At 33.3% G+C, this 12,622-nt stretch overlaps 1 long non-coding RNA gene across 1 annotated transcript; it reads left to right on the top strand.

The window, feature by feature from the left end:
- The first annotated feature begins 8,350 nt into the window (after window positions 1–8,350).
- On the top strand, window positions 8,351–11,744 carry LOC109120484 (uncharacterized). Its single transcript, XR_003246026.2, has 2 exons — window positions 8,351–9,192; window positions 9,889–11,744. It is a non-coding gene; the product is annotated as an uncharacterized lncRNA (long non-coding RNA).
- The last annotated feature ends 878 nt before the right edge of the window (window positions 11,745–12,622 follow it).

Raw genomic sequence — 12,622 nt, 5'->3', positions numbered from 1 at the left:
GATCATGATCCTTGAATCCAATATCCAATTTATGGAAATTTAAGATCATAGTCAAGGAAGTTAGGAGTCAAGTTTAAAAGAAAGAAGCAAGTCAAAGTAAGTTCTTAAAGTTTTCAAAGAGTCTTAACAATCATTTTAACTTTGTTTTAAGGATCAAGTTACAAGTTGAGCAAAGAGTAAAGAGTTGAGTTAAATTCTCAAAAGTTATAAGGGGACTAAGTATTCCCAAAGAGTTAAGTTTCAAGTTAAGTAAAGGTCAAGAGCTGAGTTCGTTTCTCAAAAATTCTAAGGGAACTAACTATTCCCTGAAGGTTTATAAATGTTTCACATTTAAGTTAAAAGGAAACTAAGAGTTCCAAAAGAGTTTTGAACTAAAAGGGGATCACTGATTCCAAGAAGGGGATTTTTAATGATAAAGGGTTCAATAAATTATCTTAACCCAAAGGAAGGAATTTTATCAAAAGAATGAGCTAAAATATGTTTTGGGAGTAGTATTGAGCATCGATGTGAGGATGAGAGTTCATAATTAACTCAAGTCTCCATGTAAACAATGAACCCATCATGGAAATTGATGGGTCATACTTTTTAGATGATTAGGTAAGTTTATCGAGTGGATCCCCAAAGCTAAGTAAGGTCCCATACCAATGGCAAGGTATAGGATGATCCTTGGGCAACGTGAGGTAAAGCATTGTATCATCACTTAGGCTCAAAGTGATGGTTGTTGGTTAGAGAATCTCCCACAAAAGTTATATTACTTTCATTTTTAAGTAAAGTTGAGGTTTTTTTAAAAGCATTTGTTTAATGAACTAAGTTGTTTTATTGTTTTACAAGCTTAATATATATCGCATGTGTTTTAAATTGCTTTATATACATACTTTGAGTTAACCATATTCTTGAGTTGAGCAGATCCAAGGTAAGTTCATCTTAATCCCTCACACTTAAGTCGTCATTTAACTTTCCAAATCGCATACTCATACATTCAATATACTGATATCAGTTGGTCTGCATCATCTCCTAATGCAAACAAAGGTAACTATGATCAGCACGCAGCGCACCGTTGATCAAAGCACTCCGCAATCATTTAGTGAGCCTCCTTACATTCAGTAGGACATTCTTTTATTTTTTTTCTAGCTTAGTTCATTAGGATGTTGTGGGTTCTATTAATTAGGATTGGAGAGGATAAACTTATGGAAACTTTAACCAATAAAGTAACTAAACATATATGGAGTTGCATGCCTTTTGTCTTCCTTAATAGTGGATGGGGTCGCTTTCCTTCGATGGCGGCTTAAGAATGTTTTCAAAGCATTTAGACCTTTTATTTCAATGGCTGCCTTGCCAAGCCAAAGCAGCTTCATCCACAGCGGAAAAACTTCCCAACCAATGTCGCTTATTCGTTCTTACATCTCGAATCTCTGTAACCCATCTTCCCCATTTTAATTGTCTAACTCCCCAGTACTTCTTTACATTTTCTTAGTGAAGTTTTATATCTATTTTTCTCTTTGGAGGATACCATGTTTGAAGTGACCTTGGTCTTTCCATTTTTTATGATAATTTCTTTACAAATCCTTTTTTGTCGTTTAGACTTCTCTCCTTGATGATTTTCCTCCTCATTACTAGATGAGTTTCTGGAGTTATTGTGTGTTATGTAAATACGTCCAACAATTGGCAAGACCAAAGAATGTTCGCCCATTAGATTGTTTTTTTTCCTTTGACAACTTTTGAGGGTTTTTTGACTACCTCATTTTCGTGAAGCTCATCTCTGGAAGTCATTGCTTCACGAAAGAGAACAAACAGAAAAAGAACAATAAGTCCATTAAATTAGGCATGTATATACGCTTCATCAATAATCAAATTATTTATATTTATGTACACTATCTATCAACTTGATTAGTCTGATTTTGACCTAGAACATGAAGTTTCAGACTTTCCTCATTACTATCAACTCAATTAATTACCTGTCTATTACACGCCAATTAATTAAATATATTTATCGAATAGTTTAAAATTTTAAACCGACTTCCTCGGCCAGTCATAAATGACCTATGTCTCATGAAAGGAATTCCTTGACAATAAATTCATGTCCAAGTGACTCTATCACTTTATACTTCCTAGAACTTATATGGTAGGTTAGGTGAGTATATATTATTAACCACAAATATACCTATTAGACTTCTATCACTGCGCAGCTTTAGAAAGGAGAGAATGACTTTCTGAAATTCTCTCCAACCCTTTCTATCTATCTTTAGAAGTAGGGCGAGAGAAAGTCAATATGATATTTGCGTTGGTTTTTCCAACGAAACTAAGCACTTTTCTTCTTTCTCATACCTTTACCCTCAAAGCCCTATTGATTCAACATTCTTGACTACAAGCCCTACTTTCAATCCCACAATCATCAATTCCACTAGATTTTGAGGCATCCTAACTCACATTCTTTATTACCAGGTGAATCTAGTCATTATTTATCAAAAGTTTCGAATTCATTGATTTACAAATAAAGATCGATCATACATAACATATTATATTTTAATTCATGTCTATATGTTCCCTAATCTTGAATCATTACTATACTAGAGTTTAATTTTAGAAGATCAATTCTAATTCTTCAATTTCACCATTCAAAGCATAAACTCTCATAATATAAAATTCATCAAATAGACTAGGGTTTACCATTAAAATCACATATAATTCATCATAATATTATAATTAAAGTGTCAATCAAATCATAATTAAGTATCATCCACTTAATTGGAATCAAAGTTTAACACTACCCACAATGTAGGAAGAAACCCTAGCAAGAATTGCATGACTTCAGGGAAAGTCTGGGGATCTATGGGTGAAATAACCATAGATGAATAAGATAACATACCTTAATTCATATCCCTAACACAAGATTTAAACAATGGAGGAAATTTGCCCGTCTTAGTTCTCTTCTTTTTTTTTCTTCACTTCTAGACAGTGAATTATTTGGAGTGAATTTGGGTTCGTTTTGTGGTATTGGAAGAATGATTTAATTCAATTAGTGTAAGCGTCTATTAGTATTATATATGTGGTTTAATAAGAAACTAACTGACCTGTCTTAACCCCCAACTAAATACCAATTAACCCCTAAGCCCCCAACTTAAAAACTACACTCTAAATTTCACCCCACTCAGAAAACCCCCACCCACAGATCGTGATGAACCCTTGTGCGTGGTGAAATGAGGCTAAAAATTGCAAACAAGCGCAGAACTTGACCTATGACCCCAACCCACAGGGCGTGGGTCCATCTACTGGTAGTGGATGGTTGTTTTTTTACAGCTTTTGGGTCTGTTTTAAGGTTCTTCCTCAAGGATCCCTCTATTAGTCTTTGGGTGGTTATACCTTGATGCCCTAACCCTAAAACCTTCATTATAACTAGGGAATCATTTTTACAATTTTTACCCTCATACTAAACTCTAAAGCTCTAGTATACAGCTTTAGAACTTTCTAGTTTAGTTCACTAGTTTTTAAGGCATAACAGCATATCCCCCTTGGGATCATTCATCCTAGACTGACAATTCTAAATGATTCTTTAGGTTACCTCTATAAATTAGCAACCCATCATGCATGAAATAAATCTAAAATGCACACAACCAAGGAAGAAAATTTTAATTCCAAGCTAAGCATATTCAATGAAATACAAAGGAGTAGGAACTACTTCTAACAATTCAAAATGGATGAACATCAACATTTACTCATTTCAAGGAGGAACTACATTCTCCTATATAAAACATGATCAACACACAGTCATGGATCCTATATGCAATTTACTCTCAAAAAACCACTATTCAAGGAGGAATCGTTCAACTCTTAACTAAGATGTTAATTAGTTAATTAAGTTTATATGCAAGTGCACTCAAATGCACCACAACATGAGACAAACAATGTATATAAGTCATTTCTATCAAGACCTAAGCTTTTTTCATGAACATGCACATAAGGGAATCATGGCAACAGATAAACACACAATAACCTTACTTTTTTGGAATACTATCTCCTCCTTGAAAGTAAGCCTATATAATCACTTCAATACATCATTCATGCAAAATAAAGCTTCAAGATCAGATATAACAAGTCACAAAATACATGAAATCCAGAAATTTATAAAGCATAAAAAACATAACGGAAGCAATATGAGGAGATCACTCTTGATCTTCTCTAGATTGGAGAGAATAAAACATATTCTTCTTAAGAGCACTCTCATCTGGACCACTAGAGGCAACTTTATTATCCTCACTTCCCTTAGCCTTGAGAACCAGGCAATCTTTAATTTTGTGTCTATTCTTTGCACACCCATAGCAACCGTCCATACAAGTTAGGCACTTAGTGATCAGTCCACAATTTCGAATCACTGGGGATTTATTTTAATAGATTTAGTGTCCTCAAAGGCATATTTTGATTCAATTTAAATTCTTGATTTCATGTATTTGGTTTGAGGAACAAAGCATGTACACTAATGAGAACAAACGACCAAGGCAGCTGAAAGAATGAAGAAAAAAAGTCCTGATGATCGCCTAACTTATTGGTCAAGTCGCCAAATGGCCATTGTATCGCCTAAAGTTCCAGTGTGCAAATCCTTCAAGGAGAAAATTAAGTCAGAGATATAAAAGAGTAGTCGATGAGTTGTCGAACGGTTCCATGATGCAGTCGCCCAATGTTACTAGAGTTGAAGATACTGGAGGTCAAAGCGAAAAGGCGATAGAATTGACCAAAGTGCGGATCACCAAGTGGAGCAGCGATCCCAACTTATTGCGCTGAATGATCCTTCACACCATATTTTTTGCAACCATAAATACATTTTTACTATTTATTTTATATTGATTGATCTATCGATCTATCTATCTTTCAATTTACAATAAGAATTATTAGCTTGGAAGTTTAGAATGGAGTTTTGAGATAATATTTCCTTAGCTTTAAAGATTTGAACATTGCCATTTCTTTGAAATTAAAAGTGGTTTTGAAGATTCGTCATATTAGACCTTCGTAAAGACAAAATAAATCTTACCCTGTTGATGGAAACACTATTTTGTAACAACTTCTATATTTTTATGATATCAAGCTAAAACTCCAATTCTTGGGGTGATTATGTGATTCTAGGTTGAGTTAGTTGTTGACTATTGTTCATTGATAGTGTAACTGTTGTTTTTGTTGACTATTGTTTATTGATAGTGTAACTTTTGTTTAAAAGTGATTTCATTCTATAGTTTTGGCTTACTCTAAGGGGTTGTAGTTGCAAATGCAACTGTGCCTTTGTGTTTTTGGCTTGCTTGAGAGAGACGTTTTAAAACTAAGATTACTGATTTGACGGTATGTGGATATTAGTTATTATGGGTTCAGCTCAAGAGAGTGAATCTTAGACCCTCCTATGCACATTCAACTCAAGAGATCGAATGGATTAAAACGTAGGTAGTTCTTAATTGTTTATTATTGGTGTTCGAGAGAAATAAATTTGACTCGGGATAAATTGTTCAAGAGAATGTTTATCCCCAAAAGTGCTAGCTTAGTCACATGATTTACAACTATTTAATATCAGTTGCAATTACCCATTTTGTATACCTTAGATATAATCTAATCACATCCCAAAAACTTGTCTCATTATTTAGTTACACATGTTATTTGCTATTGTGGTTGATAATTACAATAAAAAAAACCCTGCTATTTCACACTTAATTTACCCGAAACTTGAACCATGCTTTTATTCATAAATGTTTTTACCTATGATTGACTTGAGATTTTTCTCAATTACTTATTGATTCTCAAATACATACCACTCCCCGTGGGATTTTACCCCCAACTCAATTAGTTGGGTCATACGAATTAATAATCGTTGACATTTAGTATTGGATGAAGTTTCCTGATACCTGAAATTAAAATGGCCCTACTGCCAAGGAGTGGTGTTGTTTGAGAACCTTTAGTTAAGTAGAATGTTGTTCTTGTTAATTATAGTTAAAATTACATAATTTTACTTCCGCTTTGTCGTTTTGTGTCTTGAAACAGAATGGAAGCAATGGTTTTCAAGTAGCCACCAAGATGATATCAGAAATCTCAATGATGTCAACGAGCCTAATGCTAATTACCCCTATCTTATGGGTGGTATTGTTTCCATTCGCTTGCCTCCAGCCGAAGAAAATGTGGTTTTTCACGTCACAAGTACTATGTTTCAACTTTTGCAATAGAAAAGGGTTGTTCAATGGTTTGGCTCATCAGGATCCCCATTAGCACATTAGGAACTTTGTGGATGTATGTGGACCGTTCTCCTTCAAGAACATACCGAAAGAGTTGGTCTGATTGAGGTTGTCACCATTCTCTTTGATGGGAGAAGCATACAAGTGGCTGGTGTGATTGCCACATGAATCAATCACATCGTGAAAAAAGATGTATCGACCCTTAGCCAGACTATTACTTCCCATTCAGTATAAATCAATTATTTTGAGACCAAATATGTGATATCTCTTCTCATTTGAACCCGAGACAACAAGGGGAATTTTCCCAGTTATACGACGGCCAACCCCAAGAATAAGGTTCTAGTGAGGACTTGTGTCGTGCCACGACGTTAAATAAGGCGCTTTTTAGGAGGCGACCCAAGATTTTGTTTGCTTTCTTTTTAAGTTGAAAAATGGTGTGTTTATTGTGCAGATCAAAGTGTGGAAAATGATTGAAAAGTGCAGATAGGCGACCACAAGTGCAGTTGGCGCGAGAGGTCAGTTTGCCCGATCTGATCCTTTGTTTGACCTAAAATAATTTGAAATTGGATTCTGTAAAACACGATGAGCCCTTTACAATTTTTTTAAATCTTTAATCTTAAACAGTTGCATAAAAAATGAATTTTTTATCCCTTTACAAACTTCTTTTAGTTTTATGGTTTTACGAGAATTTTTTGTCCTTACATATAAGAGATATTCATCTTTAAACACCAGAGATTTAAAATGGTCATTTTCTTCTATTCGAATTGTAATAGGGTGAGGTATCTATGTTTTAAAATTTTTACACTCACCGACTTGAATTATATATCCTTCTAAAGAACTAGAAAACCATTTTTCTCAAACTCACTTAAAATCCTGGAATTTTCTTTTAATTAGTTATTTCTCTACAGTTTCAAATTGAAAATTTTCCACGCAATAGGATGTCATATATAAATCAATCAGTGAGCTTCTTATAATTCAATAGATAAAATCTTCAAATAAATTAAAAAAAAAATATTAAACCTAAAGTAGTTGAATCTACACATATATAAGTTTTAAAATGTGTTCGTAGAAACAGAGAAAGAATCAAGGAAATGATTTCTCTTGTCTACTTACAATTTGAATTTAAAAATGTCTTTTTCAGATCTCTTATGTGTAAAATAGAAAATTATACCTCCGTCATAGAAATTCACATGTCACACATAAATAACTTCAAAAATATAACTTCTGGTCCAGAAAAGATAAAGAAACTCAAATTTGAGCATACCTTGAAATGAAACTCGAAAGCTTTCAAACAAATCAGATTATGATCTTTTGTCTGGTATTTAAATCTTTTTGCATATGATGATCATTTATATAATTTAAAATTTAGCAATCATCGCTATATAGAAGTGGTAAGAAATTAAAATGCAAATAGTTAATCTTTTATACTTCAATTATTTTCACTTGTCATTCTTATCCATTATAATATATATGGACTAAAAAAAGAAATCAACATTAATAAATCATCAAATAGTCATAAATGTGTCATTGAACTTTTAATAAAGACTCATCTATGTCATCCGTTAAAAATTTGGTTCATCTATGTCATTTTCATTTGAGAAAGAATATTTTTTTAAAAAAACAAAATGTAAAATATTTTACTCTCTCATTGTAACCGCTTCCCCTTTTTTTTAGTTTAAATTTCTCTATAAAAGTATTAAAAAAAATTACTTTTTTAAAAAAATTCTAAGCACTCCACCTAACCCTCTGCTTGCAAAATTTTTATTGCTTTGTATTAAATATATACATATTGAAAATATATTTTATTTTCCACCGTAAGACTTTCTTATAATAAATTTTTTACTTATGTCATATTCGATACACAAAAAAGTTCCTTAAAATATATGTACATCTCAAATACAAAACGAGAAAAATGTAAAAATAAATTAGGAGCAGAGAATTAGCAACGAGGGGGTGGAATTTCTATTTTTTAAAAGTTAAATAATGTCAATCTTTTTGAGAATGAGTTTTTTAAAATATATTATAAAGGAAATTGTTGACACCCAATTTTGGCCTAACATTTTAAAAATTTGTGATTTTGTAGCTTTATTCATTTGTTTGTTACATTTGTTAATATTTGTGTGAATTTAGCATAGTCTAAAATTTAATCAAATAAAAAAATTAGGAATTCTGTTTCAAGAATTTTGGGTCACAATACTAAGCCCATAACTTAGGCTCATAATTTTTTGGTGTGGATAATATTTTGTGGAGAGGATGAAAAAAAAATGACAAAACCCTTCTCTCTCCCTTTTTCCCATTTTCCTGCCGAGCCGCCTCCTTTCCAATCTTCCTCCCTCTTCTCTCACCCCTTCCCCCTCCCTTTCGTGCCTTCCTCTCCCAGCAGCCCCTGCCCCTTCCTCTCCTTCTCCAGCAGCCCGTTCCCCTTCCTCCAAACACCCCCCAGCCGCCTCTCACCCTCCCTCTTCCTCTTCTCCCTTCCCCCTCTATCTCCAGTCATCCCCTTCCTCTTCCTCTCCCCTTCCCCTTATCTCTCCTTCTTTCCTCTTCCAGCCGCCTTCCTCTTTCTTCCTCCCCTTCTCACTCCTCCAGCCACCACCCAATCGTTCCTCCATACAAAAACCAACAAACCCCCAAACCCCATCTCCTTCTCCCTCCGACCAGCCATCACCCATATCGCCACTCTCCCGCAAAATGGCTCCAAAGAGGGGTGTTGTAGTATCACCAAAGAAGGAGGCGACGGAAGACGAGATAAAGAGAGAGTCGGCGGTGAATTTTGAGCAAGCATGAGGGCAAAGCTAAAGAAACAGCACCGCCAGTCCCCTCCCCTTACCCTTTTACGTTTTTTTTTGTTATATTTGCAGGTCCAACAGCTCCCACATGTTGCCCTATCTCCAAACTCGTTGCTCTCCACCAGCAACTCCAAGCTCAGGCGAAGTAACACGAACCAGCAATCCAACAACCCAAACACCACGACAAAATTCAATCGCGGGTGAGGTTTAAGCTTTCACTTTCAAATCCAACTGAAATAAAATGTTGTTTTACTTAGTCTTGTTTGTCTTTCTCGCCATGTTATTTGCTGTGTTTCAGGCGATTCATATTGCTCGTTTCAAATTCCAGTCAGTTTTATTTGTGTTAATGTTCTGAGGCGGATTTCTTTTGGTTTCATATTATTATGTGTCTATTTTTATTTTATTTTTTAGTTCATTATTGGTGATTCATAATTTTAAATGCTTATTATTTTATTTTGTCTATTACATTGTGGCCTGTGCATTTTAGCTTTTTATATTTACTTTATGATTGTTTCCTTATTTTAATCTAATTGTCTCATTTTGTTTAGATTTGATTGATATATTTCTCTAAAATTTTACATAGAGTCATTTTGGTTTATATGCTTCCGTGTTGATAATTGCTTAAATTTGTTCCAGTGCTCAGTTTTATTTTTTAATTGGTAAAATTGTAATATGTTTGTTAGATTAGAATTCTTGTTTATGTTATTATAATGTTTAATGTTGGTTAATTTTCTTTTATTTCCTATTTCATCATGTTTCTTCTTCATCCATTTGGTGTTGTTGTTTTTATTATTACAATTTTATTAGTTCTTTTATGCTTTGTTATTTTTTAATTGGTTGGGCTAATGACATAAATTTTGAGAAGCTTATTAATAGCATTTGGATATTGTTCGCAGGTTAGCGCATAATTTCGTATAAGTTTAGCTAGTTTTGTGTGATTTGGTGTTTGAAAAATTGTGAAATTGGCCAATGAGAAAACTATCCGTCGATTTTGGAGGTCTTCCCATTTTAAAAAGACGGAATTTTAATTCAAGTTTATGTATTTTATATGTTGAAATTGGCCAATGAAAAATATATCCATTGGGTTTAGAGGCCTTTTCCATTTTCAAAGAATGAAATTTTTAGTTTAAGTTCATATAAATTGTTTGTCAAAATTGTTGAAAGGGGCCAATGAGAAAACTCTCCATCGGTTTTGGAGGCCTCCCCAATATTATAAGACGGAAAATCTAATTTAAGTTTATATATAATTTCAGTTGTTGGAATTGGCCGATGGAGAAATTATCGTCGATTTCCAAGGCTCCCATTTTAATAAGACGGATTTTTATTTTTAAGTTATTATTTGAGTTATTCATTTTTATATATATTTATTTGGTACTAACTCTTTTACTAAGTGACTCTACAGGTACTCCTTGAAATTATTCGAATATAGTTCGAATCATACTTTTAATATCATTATCTTGTGAATATTGATGTTAGGCAAACTTTAGGCCGACTATTATTTTATTTTATTTTGTATATTGTATGTTTATTATATATGTACATTATTTTATATTCTTCCTCAATTTGAAAAAAAATTCATTCGGGAACCACAGTTGTGGATTCCGAAGGGTGCCTAACCCCTTCCCTTCGGAATAACTTGAACTCCTTACCTAGAATCAATTTGGTTTTGTAGATTAATAATTGTTTCCTAGTTTTCCTAAAATTAGGTGGCGACTCTTTTTAAAACTCTTTTATTTTTAAAACTTTGTTAAAATTGAATCAATTAATTATTTTCAAGTTGCCGCGACGTTTTGCCCTATTTTGACTGAATAGGGATGTAAACAGAATGGTGACTTTGCTGGGGATTTTAGAGGTTTTATCCAATATGGATTTTATTTTTTTTCAAATTGAGGAAATTTTTGTTTTATTGTTATGTTATACCTTGTATTTTTATATTTCACTGATTATTTATTTATTTTATTGTGTGTATATTTTTCATTGCATTCATGACATCATCTAATATGTATGCATAGTATATTAAAGGATGGTTTGCGGAACCGCAACCGAAATTTAAAATACTCAATTCTTTTTCGGAATTATCGGTAATTTATATGGTTGTCGTGAATTCCAACATAAGTTGTCCGCTTGGGTTCCCGGTCTTTCAAAAGCCACTCTTAGTCAACTAGGATAGAGCTAAACCAAATTCCGAATTTAGAGCATACTAACTAAGTTGACCCAACACCCAAAGCGTGTTGTGCTCATTAGAAGACCACCCTGAGTCCAAAATGGCTCACGGCCTAAATTGATGTTCATACTTTTGTGTTTAAATTTGAAGGATGTATACGTTGTTTGAGAAAATAATTTTCTCATAGGTAGGGATTACATTATAGTTTATATAAGTTAAAGAAAGAGCTTCACAAGCTACTAGCCTATTCGAAGATGTTGGCACCCGAAGATTACAAAAAGTCAAGAAAGAAGAAGGATCTTTCGTCGAGGCATAGTTTAGGGTCATACCCCTGCGTGTTACAGATTATTTTGTATACATTTCCCCTATTATGTATTCCCATTAAGTTTTATTCATAAAAAAATTGTATAAATTTGAGTTTTGGGGGCAACGAAATATTTCAAATGACGTGTACATCCTTCAAATAGATAGGTCTACCCTAGGCATAAAAGGGTTACATATTTGTATAGGACGCGCAATAATTGTTTGTATACTATGTGATATATTCAGTTTGTCTTTAATTAAAACAGTATTTATGTGTTTTATTCATTATTTGTGTGATATTTTGCATTATTCATTATGTACAGGAGCTAACACTTTTACATTTTGAGTTGTTCTTCTTTATAGCAAAAAATTAATTTATGTTCAAATTCAAAAATCATTATTTTTCAAAAGTTGCAAGAGACGAGAGGATTGGCGAAATTAGAGTCCTTGCATTTCTCAATTACATCAAATCAAAACGAAAATCAGGGGAGTATTTGACTATGAGGTGTTACCCACTTATTTTGATTATTATTTTGCATGATGGTCCTGCTCTCACATATTTCTCATATTTTTGTAGGAATACCTTCCCCGACATCAGTCGGGGATGTTCATAACAATATCTGGATCTTGTGAAAATTGAAAGGAGACAAAGATCTAAGAAAACATCCAAAAAGAGTATAACAAATCATTACCGTAGAAATTCGTAGGGTACACTCAACATACAGTATAAATATTGACAATTAAGAGGCTATAAAACATATTGGTGCGGGAAAAAAAAAGCACTTCATGACTACAAATTTTCAGTGGCGTTAGACCTAGGAATTTCTTTGATTGGTCTAAATTTTTAAATTATTATATGTCATATCTGCACGAACTACGCGTACCTGATTCTCATTTCGGTGAGATACATAGGCAACCCTTCTTGGGTTTGGTGTTATCTTTTTCTAAAAAAAAGAATAAAAAGAAAAAGAAAATAGTTTGTGCATATTTTTCAAGTCATATCTGGACGAACTATGCATACCTGATTCACATTTCGGTGAGATGCGTAGACAACTGTTCTTGGGTTCGGTATTATCTTTTTCAAGTAAAAAAAATAGTTTGTGCATATCTTCAAAGTTATATAAGCACGAACTACGCGTACCTGATTCTCATTTTAATGAGAT

Source organism: Solanum lycopersicum, chromosome 1 (genome assembly GCF_036512215.1).
Source record: "Solanum lycopersicum chromosome 1, SLM_r2.1".
Classification (NCBI taxonomy): domain Eukaryota; kingdom Viridiplantae; phylum Streptophyta; class Magnoliopsida; order Solanales; family Solanaceae; genus Solanum; species Solanum lycopersicum.
The sequence above is the reverse complement of the archived record's forward strand: the minus strand, read 5'-3'. Positions and strand labels throughout refer to the sequence as shown.